The sequence below is a fragment of the Carassius auratus genome, unplaced genomic scaffold (genome assembly GCF_003368295.1).
Source record: "Carassius auratus strain Wakin unplaced genomic scaffold, ASM336829v1 scaf_tig00005214, whole genome shotgun sequence".
NCBI classification, from domain to species: domain Eukaryota; kingdom Metazoa; phylum Chordata; class Actinopteri; order Cypriniformes; family Cyprinidae; genus Carassius; species Carassius auratus.
In genome coordinates, this window is record NW_020523638.1 from 2,693,962 (window position 1) to 2,702,769 (window position 8,808).

General features: G+C 42.9%; 1 long non-coding RNA gene across 1 annotated transcript; it reads right to left on the reverse strand.

Moving 5' to 3' along the window:
- Positions 1 to 5,942: 5,942 nt before the first annotated feature.
- LOC113070664 (uncharacterized) lies at positions 5,943 to 7,892 on the reverse strand. The gene is made up of 4 exons (XR_003279977.1): positions 7,805 to 7,892; positions 6,992 to 7,137; positions 6,823 to 6,859; positions 5,943 to 6,347 (listed from the first exon to the last, which is right to left on the reverse strand). It is a non-coding gene; the product is annotated as an uncharacterized LOC113070664 (long non-coding RNA).
- Positions 7,893 to 8,808: the final 916 nt, after the last annotated feature.

Below are 8,808 nucleotides of genomic sequence, written 5' to 3' on the forward strand. Positions count from 1 at the left end.
TCGAAGAGGCACTGCAGTGGACCAGCTGAGATCGTCAATCTCCTACATTTCCTGAGAGGTTATAGGTGGTTGAACCCCCCCGCATCCTCTCCCTGTTCCCACTTGGGATCTTTCCACGGTCCTTGAAGCACTCAAAGGGCCTCTCTTTGAGCCACTGCGGTCAGCTTACCTTTGGTCTCTAACACTAAAAACCGCTCTTCTACTTGTGCTAGCATCAGTAAAGTATGTTGGCAATCTGCAGGCCCTCTCGGTGAGCCCTGCATGCCTTGAGTTTGGGCCCAATGACTCAAAGGTCATTTTAAAACCCAGGCATTGCTACGTCCCTAAAGTGCTCTTGACCCCGTTCAGAGCACAGGTAATTTCCCTCTAAGCACTGCCTCCTTTGTCAGGTGAGCGAGAGCTGGAATAACTCTGCCCAGTGAGGGCACTGAGGATTTACATTGAGCGGTCACATCCGTTCCAGCAATCTGACCAGCTTTTTGTCTGCTTTGGTGGCACCAAGGGGTCTTCGGTCTCAAAGTAGCAACTCTCACGTTGGAAAGTTGACACTATCGCCCTGTGTTACTCCTCTATGGGCCTTGAGTGCCCCATAGGAGTAAGAGCCCACTTCACTAGAGGCATGGCCTCTTCATGAGCCTGGTCTAGTGCTGTCGATATCAAGGACATCTGTGAGGCAGCCGGCTGGTCCTTGCCCTCCACTTTTGTCAGATTCTATAACCTTTACATCCCGACCTTGCATGCTCGGGTCCTCTCAGTATGATACAACGGCCTCTATCAAATCCATCAACATACCACATCCAGGGAGCTAGCTCCCTCTTAGTGTAGCGTAAAGGGTTTGATGGCTCCGGCACCCTCACTTGTCCCCTGGACCCCAATGTGTCCAAGATAAGTCTTGTCGTTCCCTACCGTGGCACGGCGCGGTTGAATTCGTTTATCTGGAGATTTGCCTGCTTATAAAGGCATTCGCCCTGCCCATTTTGGTGGGCTTTGGTGCGCTTCATTGTCACAGGCTCGCACAGCTACACAGCACCGTCATTAGTTTAAAAAGTTTAACAGATTAAACCAACGGCAGTGCAGTTGCACTGCACTATGGAAAAAAGGCTTCAGCATCGAGGAAAAAAGGAGCTTTTCGCCATAGGCAGTACTCTGTCGGTGTAGCTTTGTTATGAGCGTGCAGGGTGTAGCTCACTTGAAGGTATTATAATGACTCTGCCTCCTCTGAGTTAGTCAGAACTGACGAGTTTGTGTCCGTGGGTTCACAGTTAGCTGAGTGCCATTCCTGTTTGATTAATTGTTTCCTAATGAACAAAGAATTGAAAGTATGGGATTTCCAGAATACTCAAGTATCTAAATTAATAAAAATATAAATAAAGAGATATCTTTGATCAGCTTTTAATAACAAATATTGGCCAAATTTAATGATCAGGTGAAACTGGAGTCAGACTCAACACAGAGCTAGATTAAAATTTTTACTAAATCCTAATAAATTCAGAAGCGCAAGTAAAAGACCAAATACGCATTCAACTTTTGACCAGGCCGCTGGATTACACTTTCTGGGCTGGCGTTTTTTTCCATTAATAATAGCAGAACTGTACTTTTGTTCATCCCTATAGAGGAACGAGCCACTGACGTGAAAGATCTGGACAGTGAGTTGCTTCCCATAGAAAGAGCATTGGGAATTCTGTGGTGTACAAATAATTCTGTCCAGTTTGTGTCCTGGGAAAATGGCACATTTGATCACCCTATATTTAACACTATTGGAGCATATCGTCATCGTCATAAAAGATTCGCAGAGTGAGAAAGGTTCTGAATTATTTACTGAGAAAGCAGGTATTGGATGATGATAGCCTACATACTCGGTTGTGTGAGGTGGAATCACTCATCATTGACAGGCCCATCACCAAAATGTCTGACAACCCTAACAACCTTCAGACCTTGACCCATAAACCATCTGTTGTTGATAAAGAAACAGGTGTGGTCAAGAAAGATGATGTTTATGCAAAGTATAGATGGAAATAAATTCAATATCTGGTGGATCTTTTCTGGCATCGGAAGAAACCAGTATATTTACCTCTTCTGCAGGAACGTCAGTGATGGTCCAGGCTGAAAATAAATATTTGTGATTGGAGACATTGTCCTGATTGTGGATTCCAATGCACCTTGGAATTCCAGGAGAATACAGTAAATTGTATTATCAAGACAATGCTTGACTCTAAGGGAAATGTTCAGTGTGTGTGCTCAGACAAAATGCAGCACATTGAATCGACCCATCTCTAAAATACGTCTTCTACAAGAAGCTGGTTGACTGTAGATTGAATAGACAATCAAGCTGTGACTTCAAAGACTCTTCTTCTGAAGGTTTATGGCTCAAGATAATTTAATGTGATCACTGATTTAGTTTGCCTGCTTATACAGTTAAGGGCTGGGGATGTAGGATCCATACATCAACAATTTAAATGTAACATTAAAGTTATAATTGATAGATATTATTTTAATGTGTTTATATGTTAATGTGTTTGCTCTGCTTTATTATTGGACTTACTTTAATCACCTTTAAATTCCGTTGTCCCCTGTATGAAAGAAAGAAAGATGAAGGAGTAAAAAAAAATTTTTTTTTTTGACTGGAGTTTATTTTTGTTTCTGTTTTGTACAGGACCATCCAGTAATCATTTGAAACTTGAACGAAGACCCAAGTCAATTATTTGCCCAAAAGAATAAAGCAGGATTATTGCTACTATTATGTTGTGCATAATAGCACCAAAAAATTAAATAAAATAAAAAAAGACAACTATGCGCAGTCGCGTTGTGTTCTAGCCCACATGCGTTTTCCGTGTGTGTTTGCGATGACGTAAGGTGACTGCAAATGCACCTGGGTTTGATACAACTATTTGCTGAGTCCCAATTCTCATTCTATCCGTCCTAAATAGTATGCGAAACTAGAATTAGTACATCCCAAATCGTAGTATGTTGAAAAGAGTATTCCAAAGATACCCGGATGGTCTACTATTTCCGGTTAGAATTCGAAGTGCATATCAATGCACACTCTAAGTGCTAATATTGCCCACAACCCATTGCATGCGGGAGGGAGGAGCTTTGCGATGGCTTTGCGGTGATGTAAACATGGCAGCCAGATGCAGCAGCGGAGATGCGCCCTCAGCTTTTAAGTGTAAGAATTCAAATGTTTAACCCTAATTAAAGTTTGGTTCAACGACGACACCGCCTTGCTTCTTCACTCCTCAACTTGGTAGAAGAACACATTGTAAAATGTATTGTGAAAAAAAAAGATGAGAAAAAAGATGGGAATAGTAAATAAAATTTTATTGGACATAAAGAATGAATGAAACTTTAACAGTTGTGGTGTGCGTAACTAGGCAACCACGTTGTCGTTCACGTTGCATGATGTCATCGAAGTATGTCCCAGAATGTACATACTCTTTTGCTACACACTCAAAAGTATGTACTTTTTCCTCAAAAAAAATTACATACTTTAAGGTCGTAGTATAAGTAGGCGAATTGGGACTCCGCGATTGAGTCAATTGTGCTCGGGCTTCGACCGCAGCAAATGAGCCCAGTGTAAAAGCCCTCTAAAAGTTAATGAGATAATTATGTGATTAATTACCCAGCAAACATGCCCCTTTGGGGCCCGCGTGGGCCCACTGCGGGCAAAAAATCTTGCCCGTGTGGGCAGCCCACTGTCGGCCCCAATACCGGTGTGAAATGCGGGGCACGTGTGGGGCCCGAGTGGGACAGCCTAAAAGTGTGGGTTGAGTGTGGGCTGGCCCACACAAATCTGAGTGGGCCAACAATAGGACCAATTGTGTGCCCATAACATGACCACAGGTATGTACACAGTGTGGGCTGGGTGTGGGTACAGTGTGGGCTGGCTGTGGGCACAGTGGGGAGAGTGTGGGTACAGTGTGGGCTGGGTGTGGGCACAGTGGGGAGAGTGTGGGCTGGGTGTGGGCTGGCTGTGGGCACAGTGGGGAGAGTGTGGGTACAGTGTGGGCTGGGTGTGGGCACAGTGGGGAGAGTGTGGGTACAGTGTGGGCTGGCTGTGGGCACAGTGGGGAGAGTGTGGGGACAGTGTGGGCTGGCTGTGGGCACAGTGGGGAGAGTGTGGGGACAGTGTGGGCTGGCTGTGGGCACAGTGGGGAGAGCGCGGGGACAGTGTGGGCTGGCTGTGGGCACAGTGGGGAGAGTGTGGGGACAGTGTGGGCTGGCTGTGGGCACAGTGGGGAGAGCGCGGGGACAGTGTGGGCTGGGTGTGGGCACAGTGGGGAGAGTGTGGGTACAGTGTGGGCTGGGTGTGGGTACAGTGTGGGCACAGTGGGGAGAGTGTGGGTACAGTGTGGGCTGGGTGTGGGCACAGTGGGGAGAGTGTGGGTACAGTGTGGGCTGGCTGTGGGCACAGTGGGGAGAGTGTGGGGACAGTGTGGGCTGGCTGTGGGCACAGTGGGGAGAGCGCGGGGACAGTGTGGGCTGGGTGTGGGCACAGTGGGGAGAGTGTGGGTACAGTGTGGGCTGGGTGTGGGTACAGTGTGGGCTGGCTGTGGGCACAGTGGGGAGAGTGTGGGTACAGTGTGGGCTGGGTGTGGGCACAGTGGGGAGAGTGTGGGTACAGTGTGGGCTGGCTGTGGGCACAGTGGGGAGAGTGTGGGGACAGTGTGGGCTGGCTGTGGGCACAGTGGGGAGAGTGTGGGTACAGTGTGGGCTGGGTGTGGGCACAGTGGGGAGAGTGTGGGCTGGGTGTGGGCACAGTGGGGAGAGTGTGGGTACAGTGTGGGCTGGGTGTTGGCACAGTGGGGAGAGTGTGGGCTGGGTGTGGGCACAGTGGGGAGAGTGTGGGCACAGTGTGGGCTGGGTGTTGGCACAGTGGGGAGAGTGTGGGCTGGGTGTGGGCTGAGTGTGGGCACAGTGGGGAGAGTGCGGGGACAGTGTGGGCTGGGTGTGGGCACAGTGGGGAGAGTGTGGGAATACTGTGGGCCAAAAGTGTGCCCTCTATTCATCCAAAGTAGCGTCCCAGCTGAAAATGTGGACCTAGGGCCCCAGCAGTCCTCACAGGGGAAGTCGTGGCCTAATGGTTAGAGAGTCGGACTCCCAATCGAAGGGTTGTGGGTTCTAGTCTCGGGCCGGACGGAATTGTGGGTGGGGGTAGTGCATGTACAGTTCTCTCTCCACCTTCAATACCATGACTTAGGTGCCCTTGAGCAAGGCATCGAACCCCTAACTGCTCCCCGGGCGCCGCAGCATAAATGGCTGCCCACTGCTCCGGGTGTGTGCTCACAGTGTGTGTGTGTTCACTGCTCTGTGTGTGTGCATTTCGGATGGGTTAAATGCAGAGCACAAATTCTGAGTATGGGTCACCATACTTGGCTGAATGTCACTTCACAGTATGCCCAGACTTTGGAGGGAAATGTGGACATAAACCTGTGTAGGGCCTTTGTGACCTTAACAAATAAAACTTTGTACCTGCAGAATGCTGCAATATTACTATTAAATCACATGCAGAATAATTATTAGTAGAAGTAGAAGTAATAAATTAAAGAGTCATACATTTCAAATACTTTGATTTATTCACGGCCATGTAATAAATGAAGAAAAACACTGTTCAAAGTTTAGGATAGGTAAGATTTGTAAATGTTTTTGAAACAAGTCTCTTATGCTCACCAAAACATTTATTTGATAAGAAATACAGTTAAAGCAGTAACATTATGAAATATTAAAATTTTAAATAACCGTAAAAAAATTTTTTTTTTTAGAGAAACGAATTCTGTTTTACTATGGTGTTTAATTTTCACCAGCCATTACTCGTCTTTTGTGTCATACAATCCAAAAGAAATTATTAAAATATTCTGGTTTTGGTGCTCAATAATTTTTTTAGCATCTCAAAAACAGTTGGGCTGCTTCATTTTTGGAAACAGTAATATATTTTTGTCAGGTTACTTTAGAGGTTTTAAAAGAGCAGCATTTATTTATTTTTTTTAATAGGATTTTTGTCCAACAATGTAAACGTTTTTACTGTTGCTTTTTATCAGTTTAATGCACCCTTGCTGAATACAAGTAATATCTTAAAGAAAGAAAAAACTTTCTGACCCCAACTATTGAACACTAGAATCTATTGAATAGATTTATAAAAAAGAATAATGACCAATTATAACTTCATTAGAACATTAAGTAGATATTATAGATAATTATAGATAAATCAATCCCTAATGGGCACCAGTAGATCTCTGATCTTCTGCTCCTTCCACCATCCCAAGTCTCTTATGTTACAGAGCCACTTTAATAGATTTAATAGTCTCCATTTTAGATGCTGTAGCATGGCTGCTTTTTATCCAAGCATCTACCTGAGAAAGAAAACAACAATTAAAATTTAAATATGTGTGTGTATATATATATATATATATATATATATATATATATATATATATATATATATATATATATATATATATAAGCCTAAACAAAGTCAAAATTTCCTCCTCGGGAAGTCTCCCAGGGCACTTATAGTTTTTTGTTTTTTTTTGGAAAGTTTTTTAATGTTAATAATAAATGAATGTATGCTTTACTGATACCAGAGATACACAGAGAGTGACAGAGTGTGAATGACTAAATGAGACAACAGTGTTTGCTGGGTTTGAGACTTTTTCCCAAGAGGATGTCTGAGTCACAGATAAAAATAGCTTATTATTGTAATACAGTAAGTAATACAGGTAAATGACAGACCTTTCATTTTTGGAAAAATTAGCGCTTTAAAAATTAACTAATGACTTTAACTTGATGCATGAATATGCAGCTTTAAACAAATTAAAGTGTACTTACATTACAAAAGATGCAGTGACCTGTTCCTAGTGACTCTCTAAATGGAGAAAAAGAGGAAACATCAATGAATATCAGTGAAATATTGCATATATCAATACAAATTAAAAGTTATTTTTATTTTGACACCATTGAGAAGAGACGCAGGATGACTGCTAGGTTGATCACTTACAACAGTGATGTCCTGGAGGACCAGCATCCTGCAGAGTTTATCTCTAATCTGTTCACACACCTGTCCTGAAGTGTGTGGTGATCCTGAAGACGTCAGCTGCTTCAGCAGTACAGGATTGAGACAGGACCTTAACTCTGCGATCAGGACTAGAATGGAAAGAATAAAAAAAATAATAATATATGGTGTATGGTTTAATATCTGAGAATGGATAAGGGAGAAAAAATAAATTATCACTTAAATATTACATAGGTTTGTATGAATGAATGTAACTACATACAAATTAACTAACGTTATACATTCAAGAGAAAACTATCAGTTATGAACAGCCATACATTAATGATAACGAGATTTGATAAGCGTGTGTAGCCGAGGTATTGTATTATGCTATATTAATCTTCGTTTATGTTGCTATTAAGGACTTTATAAGAGACATTATACGGACTTAACCTAACTCCATTAGACTACGTTATGTAACTGTTACGTTAGGCCTAACGTTACTGCTCGCTGTAAAACAAAACAGAAAAGGAAATGAAACCCAATTAACACCGCAATGGACGTAAATAAATGTTAATATAATGAATTCATGTGCAATTTGAAAGGATATATTACCAGAGATTACGTTACCTTAGAAAACGATCGGAAGTCTGCCGTTAATACCGTTGGTGATTTAAAAAAGCCACTAGCAACATTGTTAATCAAAATTAAAATGTGTAAATTAATTCCTATAAAATAATTAATTCACAACTATTTTGACTAATTTTACAAATTGTGATGAAAAATTAAGAAATTAACTGAGACATTTAAAAAGCTTACCTGGTTGAGCGGAGCTGGGCGGTATCAGTTGAAGTCAGAATGACAGCTCATTAACTATGCAGAGTACCGGCAGTTCCTGCTCTCATTGGCTAGAATTAATAACGTGCTGAAGAGCTGACGCAAATTTAATAATTAATTCACAACTATTTTGACTAATTTTTCAAATTGTAATGAAAAATTAGAAATTAACTGAGACATTTAAAAAGCTTACCTAGTGAGCGGAGCTGGGCGGTATCAGTTGAAGTCGGAATGACAGCTCATTAACTATGCAGAGTTTCGGCAGTTCCTGCTCTCATTGGCTTTTTTTTTTCTTTTTCTTTTTTTTTTACATAATATATGTATGTGCTGTGTGTATTTATTATGTGTATATGTTTATCAATTTGCACTGGCTACAAATTGCTGCTCACATTAAATTCAAGGTATTTATGTTTGCATACAAAACCAACACTGGCTCTGCACCCCTTTACCTAAATGCATTACTTCAGACTTATGTGCTAGAAGCTTGCGTGTCACTTTTACAGACTTTTAAATTAAATGTTCCCTCCTGGTTGAATGACCTCCCCATCTCAATCCGAGCAGCTCAGTCCTTAGCCATCTTCAAGAATCGGCTTAAAACACATCTATTCCATCTTTATTTGACACTCTAACTTTAGCACTCACTATTCTAATTCTATTGTTAAAAAAAGTTCCCCATTTAGACTTAAACTCTAATAATTTACTTACTTGTTTTCTCTTGTTTTCCCACAGGGGGCTTGCCCACAGAAAACCATCATGTGGGCCCAAAAGGGCAAACCCGCTGTGGGCCTGCATGGGCTAACACACAGAGGGCCCCAAGCGGGTTTTGTGTGGGCAAGCCCACAGTCGGCTTGCACACACGTAACCCGCTTGGGGCCCCCTGTGGGCAAAACTGCTGTGGGCCCCGCATGGGCTAACCCACATGGGGCCCACGTGGGTTTAGTGTGGGTTTGCTCTGCCCACACTGTCCCACAGAAAACCCGCAGTGG